Source organism: Alexandromys fortis, unplaced genomic scaffold (assembly GCF_014885135.2).
Source record: "Alexandromys fortis isolate MF-2015 unplaced genomic scaffold, M_Fortis_MF-2015_v1.1 scaffold_227, whole genome shotgun sequence".
Lineage (NCBI taxonomy): Eukaryota > Metazoa > Chordata > Mammalia > Rodentia > Cricetidae > Alexandromys > Alexandromys fortis.
In genome coordinates this window covers 505698-515077 of record NW_026068109.1, presented here as the reverse complement: position 1 = coordinate 515077, position 9380 = coordinate 505698, and positions in this window count along the sequence as shown.

Sequence of the window (9380 nt, the reverse complement as noted above, 5' to 3'; positions counted from 1 at the left end):
TTGGGGTGCACCGTGTAGTAGATGCGTGTGCATGTGTGCTCATGCATGTGGCGGGCTGAGGTTGATATCAAGAATCATACCCTCTCTCCAAATAAAGGCCAGATGGTGATGGCGCATGCCTTTAATCACAGCGGTCGGAAGACAGAGGCAGGCAGGTCTCTTCTATGAGTTCGAGGCCAATCTGGTCTACAGAGCTAGTTCCAGGACAGCCAGGCTTACATAGAGAAACCCTGTCTCGAAAAAAAAAAAAAAAAAAAAAGAATCATACCCAATAACTCTTCACTTTGTTCACTGAGGCAAGGTCTCTCAATCTAATACAGAGTTTGCTGATATGTGTAGTCTTGCTAGCCAGCTTGCTGTGGGGATCTTCTGACTGCCCCTTCCTAGGTTGTAATTACAGGTGTACTTCCTTGCCCATCCTGCATTTTCTTGGGTTTCTAGGGATCTGAATTTTATTCCTCACACCAGTTCAGCAAGTCATCTCCTTAGCCCCTCACCCCCAAATTTTAACATTTTCTGTTTCCTCTTATGGAGATGGTATCTTACAGGTATTTTTCTTTTGCCCCCCCCACACTTATTTTTTTCTTTTTTTTGGTTCTGGGGATTTGTTAGGCCAGCACTTTACCCCAGCTGCTCTGTCTCTGAATCTCTTCATCCAGGTCTCAGGTGTGGAGTCATTATTTCCCAGACGCCTCTGTGAAGCCCTTAGCTAACAGCACAGCACAGCGTGGGCTCCTTTTCCTAACTCTTCTTTCTTTATTGTGTGCTGAATCTCTCCCTGGCCCAAGTGTGACTGCTGCCTGGCATGCTGATAAATTGAGACTTGGTGTTCAGGCAGGAGGATTAATTTTAAGGTCAGGACTTCGAATTAATTGAGAAGATGGAGGATCTGTTAAAATGTCCATCCTAAGGCTGGGGATGTAAGTCAGTTGCTGAGTGCTTGCCTAGCGTGCACAAAGACTTGATTTCTACCCCAGCTGCTGTGTAAACCAGATGTGGTGGGACATGCCCGTGATCCCGGTTACTGGAGGTAGAGGCAAGAGGTCATTCTCAGCTACATAGTAAATTCAAGGCTAGCCTGGGCTACTTGAGACTCAGAAGTCTGAAAACAAGGTCCATCTGGGGAGAAAAAAATTTGGGAGTCCTTTAAGTAGGCTGACAGGTGCTCCCAGGCTGGTGGGAAGATGATAGCGTGTTCAGAATCTGTGTTCCTATCCCTTCACTCCCTTGAGGATGCTTTTCCTGAGAATAAGACTCCTCATCGCTTAGGCATGCCAGGACTGACTTCATGTACTGGTGCCGCTTCCCACTGGGCCCACATTTTGCAATAAAAGTTTATCTCACCGACTTCTCTCGAAACCCAGGCACTGTTGGCTACTGTCACAACGCTTTTCCGTTTTGCTAGGACAGGCGTTGTTTCCTCACGCTGCTCTTGTTACTGTAGTTTGCCCAAATAGTTTCCTGACATGTTATACAATGGAGGGACCAGAGGGGATAGCTGTCACCCTTTGCCGATAGACAAAGAAAAGAACTCGTACTCCACCTGAATATTGTGGACATCAAGGGTAGGGTGAAGTTAAATAGAGAGTCACAGATCTCTGTCCAGCTACCTTTTTTTTTTTTTTTTTTTGAAGCAGGGTTTCTCTGTGTAGTCCTGTTTGTCCTGGAACTCACTCTGTAGAGCAGGCTGGGTTCAAACTCGCAGAGACCCACCAGCCTCTGCCTCCCGAGTCCTGGGATTAAAGGTGTGCACCAACTGCTCCTGGCTGCCCATCTACTTTTTAAAAAATAGGTTTGTTTTTGTTTCTCATTATGTGTATGTGGAGTGGGAGTATGTGCATGTGTGCATATGTCTGCGGAGGCCAAAAGAGGAGAGGGCATATATATTATATGTACAAAGTTGGGCTTTCTTGGTCAACAGTCTGTAGTCTGTAACTCTCGCACCAACCCTCAGTGGCCGTTTTGCAATTTGCTTTCCTGGGGAACCTCTGATGGAAGGGCAGGAGGTCAGCATTTAGTGTCTCATCAAACAAGGTGGGCGAATTTTTAAATCTTTGGGTAATCTGGTCCATGTAAATTGCCTGCTCTAGGGGCTGGAGAGATGGCTCAGTGGTTAAGAGCACTGACTGCTCTTCCAGAGGACCTGGGTTCAATTCTGAGTACCCACATGGCAGCTCACAACTGTCTGAAGATCCAGTTGCAGGGGATCACACCAATGCACATAAAATGAAAAATCAAATAAACTTTTTTTAAAAAAAAAAAAAAAGTTGCCCGCTCTAACTGACCTGGGTCTGTCCATTTAAAAGCAAAGACGTGTTGACTCACCTCTGCCAGTGTGAGGATGAAGAATGCATCCTTCAGGTTCATGTGTACCTGTTTCCCTGGAAGAATCAGACTCATGAGAATCCAAGATCCCAGGTTTGTTCATAGGCAGGAGGTGCAGGGTCACTGGCAGGGCACCGGGAGGCCTGTCCCTTCAAACCAGGCAGTAAGGACTGCAATTTCCCCTCTTGTTTCCAGGGTCACTGGGTACTGTTTAATACAGAGAAAGATAGCTGAACTGGTTAGTTGAGAAATATAGGAGCTTGGTGTTGGGCTAGTCCTCGGGGGTTGATTTCTTCTGACGGGGGACAAGACAACATTTTGCTGGATATCTTTAAGTTCACCTGTGCCTCATCATCAGAGAAGGTGATAGTGGCTTTCAATCTATGCAAAAGGTTTCGTCCCCATAGGTTCTCTGTTGTTAGACCCCTTTGAGCTACCTCCAGCAACTGGGACCTGCTTACACCTTTACATTTTTCTTTGCATTTTTTTTTTTTTTGATTTTTCGAGACAGGGTTTCTCCTTAGCTTTTTTTGGTTTCTGTCCTGGAACTAGCTCTTCTAGACCAGGTTGGCCTCGAACTCACAGAGATCCGCCTGCCTCTACCTCCCAAGTGCTGGGATTAAAGGCGTGCGCCACCACCGCCCAGCTACCTTTGCATTTTTCTAACTCGCTTTTAATATCTGGGTCCCACTGGGTAACAAAGGAAATATTTTTTGTTTTGTTTTTCAAGACAGGGTTTCTCTGTCTAACAGCTCTGACTGTCCTGGAACTCGCTCTGTAGACCAGGCTGGCCTCAAACTCACTGAGATCCACCTGCCTCTGCCTCCTGAGTGCTAGGATTAAAGGTGTGTGCCACCACGTCCAGCAAAAGGAAATCTTTTTAACAGCTGTCTTTAATCTTTCTAAAAAGTATCTGGTGAAATTGCTTCAAGTCTCTTTGGTCAGCTTTGGACAGAAGGGGAAAATCTTCCATCCAGGCTTTGTGGCTTTGCAGCAATGCCCAGGGGCAGTGGTTTGTTTGTTTGTTTGTTTTGTTTCATTTTTTTTTGTTTTCTCAAAGAATAAGGGGTTTTACAGATCATTGGTTGAAAAAGAGACATAGATTATGAAAGAGAAAGGAGAAGAACTTTCTCTTTTCCTCCAGGCTCAGCCCAGAGGAACTTTTCTCTTCCCCAGGGCTGCTGAGAGCAGGCAGAGTGGAGGGATCTCACACCCTTCCCGTGTGCATTCCACTTAGGTGGGTGGTGCCCTGGGTGAGAAGCCAAACCCCTCCCTCCTCCCATGCAGGGCCCAACCCTGACTGAGCAGGAGCCAAGCAACCAAACAAGCAGGTGCTCCTGCTCCCTGAGTGGGGCAGGTGGAGGATTTTTTTTTGTTGTTGTGGATTTGTTTGCTTTGGTTTTTTATTTATGTATTTTTTGGTTTCTCTGGGTGACCTGGCAGAGCTGAGACGATTTGAGTCCCCCACAGGATGAGGCACAGGTCTTAAGCCAGGAGGTCCTTACACCAGAGAAAGCCACTGGTCAAAACAGAGAAACAGAACTGACAGAAACATACAGAAGACACACACATACACACTAGACAGCCGGGGTGGCCACCACACATTCATACGCCTGCACAGACAAGCGGATCTAGCGACACCTCATACGGATCCCAGACCCTGAATCAGCGCTTGCATCCAACCTCTCCTCCGGGTCCAGACAGAAGCCGCCTTAACCATGCTGGTTCCCAGAGGTGACAGACCAAGCAACTTCCTGATTTGTTTCCTTCTGGGGTGGAGGCCTCAGACCCTCCTGAGTCGTTAGGTAGGGATGGTCGAAGGGAGTCCTGGGGACCTGGAACACCCTCTAGGAGCCACTTGACTCTTCCTCACTCCAGGGGGCTCTGAGACTCGCCCCACCCCCACGTCCCGAGGTCTGGTCTCTGGGACCTCAGTGGGACCTCCAGAAATGTGGAGCATTCACCAGAGAAGACTGCTCAGCCGTGGGTCTGAGCCAATAGAAAGTCTTTATCGGCTGGCCGGCAACTCCAATGGGTGTTTGGAATCCTGGCGTGACGCGGAGCAGCTCAGGGTGGGCTCTTTGGGAACCTGGTGTGGCGCCAAGCAGCTCAGGGTGGGCTCTGAAGCACACAGACTATGTTCTGGGTTGACAGACTTCAGTTAACAAGAACAGTCTGCCACAAGCAGAACCACAGAAGCCAAAACTCGAGGGGAGAAAACTTAGAGAGTTTCCCAGAACTGTGGACTTGGGTGGACTGGGCCTTTGTTTATTTTGGCAGGTGCTGCTGTCTACGAGCTGAGTTTACAGCTGAATGGCACTTCCATCATGGAACTAGTTGTGCTAAGCTCTGAGGGCCTGCTAAGGTCTGGGATCATGTCTGTGGGTGATTACCTTAATTGTACTATATAAGGTGGGGAGACCTGCCCAACTGTGGGCCCCACCATTGCCTAGGCAGGGGATGCTTCTTGACTGGATACAGTGTGACCAGCTGTGTCCTGCTGAGGTGATTTCCCTTCCACGATCAGTTTCCTGGAACTGGGAGCTAAAATAAATACATGTTTTCTCTTCTGTACTGCTTTGGTTTTGGTTTTGTTTCAGTTTTCAAGACAGGGTTTCTCTGTGTGTGACCCTGGCTGTACTGGAACTCACTCTGTAGACCAGGCTGGCCTCGAACTCACAGAGATCAGCCTGCCTCTGTCTCCTGAGTACTAGGATTAAAGGCATGCGCCACCACCTTCCAGGCTCAAGCCCCCTCCTTCCCCTTGCTTGTTGCCATGCACCCGCCCCATCTGTATCCTCCATCAGGGAATTTGGGATTTTGTTGTTGTTTTTAGACAGGGTCTCACTCAAGCCTTCCTGTCTCAGCTTCCTGGGATCCCATGTGTGTCACCATACCAGCCCTTGACTTTTTTAAAATTTTTATTTATTTATTTAGGTTTTCTGAGACAGGATTTCTCTGTGTAACAGTCCTAGTGCTGGAACTAGCTCTTGTAGACCAGGCTGGCCTCGAACTCACAGAGACCCACCTGCTTCTCCCTCCTGAGTGCTGGGATTAAAGGTCTGCACCATCACCACCCGGCAACTTTTTGTTTTTTTTTAATGGTAATGAAACCATTTTGTACAGAGACTGTGCCTGGCACTTAAAGACCTGGGATGCAGATTTAGCAACAGAAACAACTGCTTGTTTGTTTGATTGTGGATTTTGGAAAAAGAGATCTTTGATAGCTTTCGCGGCTCCTTTCAGATTAGCCTCTGGCCTCGATACTTATTTGCAAATGTTCAGTAAGTTTTCTTCAGAAACCTTCTTGGCAGCTCACCACATCTGATATTACCTTGGAGAAACCAGTCCCTTTGTGCGCGCACACATGCACATTCTCACGCTCACTCACTCTCGTACACATGGGTGCAGGTGCACTTGGCTGGGCATACAGAATGGAAGCCAGAGGCTGACATTAGGAGTCTTCCCTCTCCGCCTCACTTTCTGAGACAGGGTCTCCCTCTGTCTTAGTCAGGGTTTCTATTGCTGTGAAGAGACACCGTGATCGCAGCTTCTATAAAGAAAACATTTAATTGGGGTGGCTCGCTTACAGTTCCAGAGGCTCAGTCCATTATCATCATGGCATCATGCAGGCCGATGTGGTGCTGGAGTTGCTGAGAGTCCTACATCTTGCAGGCAACAGGAAGTTGACTGATATACTGGGCAGTATCCTAAGCTTAGGAAACCTCAAAGTCCCGCCCCCACAGTGACACACTTCCTCCAACAAAGCCACACCTCCTAATAACACCACTCTCTAGAAGACTATGGGTGCCAATTACATCCAGACCACCACACCCACCGAACCTGGAGCTCCCTGTTGTGGCTACACTTGCTGGATTGTGAGTCCTCAAAATCCATCTGTCTGAACCCCACCATGCTGTGGTTGTAGGAACACCACCATGCCAGAGTTTGATGTGGGTTCTGGGGTTCCAAACTCAGATCCTCATCGCTTTTGCAGCAAACACTTCAAGTACTGAGCCATCTTACTAGAAAGGGATCTTTCATCTGTCATTTCCCCAGACTGGCTGATTCCCTGACTCCACTTCTCTATGTAGGAGTTGACATTTTTTTTAATTCAATTAAAATCCTAGTATCTTTGCACTTACTGTTTTGTCGCTGTTACCTGTGTTGGATTGGTATCTATGCATGTGCATTTTTGCAAGGTTATTATTCAGAAATTTGAATAGGATTTTTCTTTTGTTTTTATTTATTTCTTGTAATATGTTTTCATTAGAGAGTTTTGTTTGTAACATTTATTTATTTAAACATGTATTTAGTTTATTTAGTTGCATTTTCTTTTGCATTGTTTAAGAGGGAGGGGTCTTACTATGTTCCCTAGCTGGCCTGGAACTCATTATGGCTAGCCTCCAATTTAGGGATCCACCTGTGTCTGCCTCATAGCGCTGTGTGGGCATGCCTGGCTTTAGCCTCGATTCTCAGGCTTTAAAGGAGATAATAAACCACTCCTTTAGCCCCGGTTTCCTTATTGCAGATGACTTACTACCACAGGCACTTACTGTGCAAACAAGTTCGGGATTTCTTTCTATTTCAGTGTACTGACGTTTACTGTGGTGTTTGCCTAGAATGAAACTAGAAGTCGTAGATGAAACTCAGGCAGAGATTTTGAGTGTCATATTTCATTATCACACATAAGTTTGTGTGTGTGTGTGTGCTGAAACTAGCTTTTCTCCCTCCCCCACTTCCTGTCCATGCTTCTGTTCCTTTCTCTTTCTCTCCCAATTCAGGAGATAGAACCAGTGACCTTGTGTATGCTAGGCAAGCGATCCACCATTGAGCTACAATCTCAGCGTGCGTGCACGTGTGTGTGTGTGTGTGTGTGTGTGTGTGTGTGTGTGTGAGATCCAGAGGTCAACTTTGGATCTCTATCATTCTCTGCCTTCTTCTTTTTCTTTCATTTCTCTTTCTCTCTCTTTTTCTTCCTTCCTTTTCTTCCTGTCTGTCTGTCTGTCTGTCTGTCTGTCTGTCTGTCTGTCTGTCTGTCTGTCTTTCTGTCATTCTTTCTTTTCAAGACAGGGTTTCTCTGTGTAGCCCTGGCTGTCCTGGAACTTGCTCTGTAGACCAGGCTGGTCTGGACTCAGAGATACGCCTGCCTCCTGAATACTGAGACTAAAGGCATGTGCCACCATACCTGGCCACCTTAATTTTTAAAACTAATACTTTGTGTACATGGGTTTTTGGTCTGCATACATGTGGGCTTTGTGCCCTTGGAGGCCAGAGGAAAGTGTTGGATCTCCTAGAACTGGAGTTACAAACACTTGTGAGCTGCCATGAGGGTGCTCCGGAAGATAGGCTAGTGTTCTTAACCGCTGACCCATCTCTCCAACGCTGCTTCCTACCACCTTAATTTTTGAAACATGGCCTCTTTCTGACTTAGAGTTCATTTCTTCAGCTAGGCTGGCTTGCTAGCAAGCTCCCAGATGAATCTCTCTACCCCACAATGCTAGAGTTACAGCGCATACCCAACTTCCAGGGAGGTGCTGGGGATTCGAACTCGGGTCCTTATGCTGGCACAGCCAACAGTTTATTCCCCGAGCCATCTCCCCAGCCCCAGATTTACTTTTAAAGATAGGATCTCACTAGGTTTCCAAGGTTAGCCTGGAATTTATTTACTCCTGCCTGAGTCTCTGGAGTAGCTAGGATGACAGTCCTGTACCATCATAGCTGGCTTCACTTGGCTTTTAAATTGCAGGGATAAGAAATTGGATTTAGCTGGGTGGTGGTGGCACATGTCTTTAATCCCAGCACTCAGGAGGCTGAGGTAGGGGGATCTCTGTGAGTTCAAGACAAGTCTGGTCTACAGAGTTAGTTCCAGGACAGCCAGGGCCACAAACCCTGCCTTGAAAAATGCCCCCCCCCAACCAAAAGAAAGAAAAAAGAAAAGAAATTGAAATTATAAATGAAGCTTTTAATATAATACCAGCACTTGGGAGGCAGAGAAAGGCAGATTTCTATGAATTCCAGATCAGTTTGGTCTATATAGGGAGGTACAGGGCATCTAGGGATACACAGAGATCCTGTCTCAAAGCGAAAGGAAAAGGGGAGTGGATTATTCAGTAGGAACATGTACACAAAATTCCACACAACAGAGGTTAGCTCAGACAAGAGAAAGGTACCTTTCAGAGCTCAGGCTATCGGGAATTCCAAAAATGACCACTAGGGGGCAGGAAAACAGAACAAAATTCCACATGGAGGTCCCACTATTCAGGAAACCTGAATGATGGTTTGGGAATGTCCCTAAAAGCCCATTTCTATACATCCATTCCTTTTCAAAGATTTATTTAATTGGCGATGGAGAGATGGCTTAGCAACTGAGAGGTTTTTAGTTCAATTCTCAGCACACACATCAGTTGGCTCACAACCCCCAGGAACTCCAGCTTCAAAGGCTATTTTATGCCTCTGGCTTCTGCATAGACCCACATACACCCACACACCTATACTCAGGATTTTAAATATTTTATTTATTATTGTCTGCTCATATGTTACAGCATGGAGGTCAGAGGACAATTTGTGGAGTTGCTTCTCTCCTTCCACCTTTACATAGGTTGCAGGTATTGAACTCAAGCCACCAAATTTATGGAGCAAGTACTTCTGCCCACGGAGCCACCTCACGGTCCTATCCAGGTGTTTCTAACAAGGATTCTGAACCTTCTAGCAAAACTGACAGTTGTCATCTGGGCCAGACAGACTCCTGGCAATGCCAATTCCCAGAAAGCTTTCAGAGCAGCTGTCCCTAAAGAATGAAGGGAAAGGGAGTCTGGCGGGTCATCTGTGTTGACTTCTGTTGTTGTTTGGTTGAGGTTTTTTAAATTTTTTTTTTAAGACAGGGTTTCTCATCGGGGCAGTGGTGGCACATGCCTTTAATCCCAGCACTTGGGAGGCAGAGGCAGGTGGATCTCTTTGAGTTCGAGGCCAGCCTGGCCTATAGAGTGAGTTCCAGGACAGACTCCAAAAGCTACAGAGAAACCCTGTCTCAAAAAGCAAAATAACAAAACAAA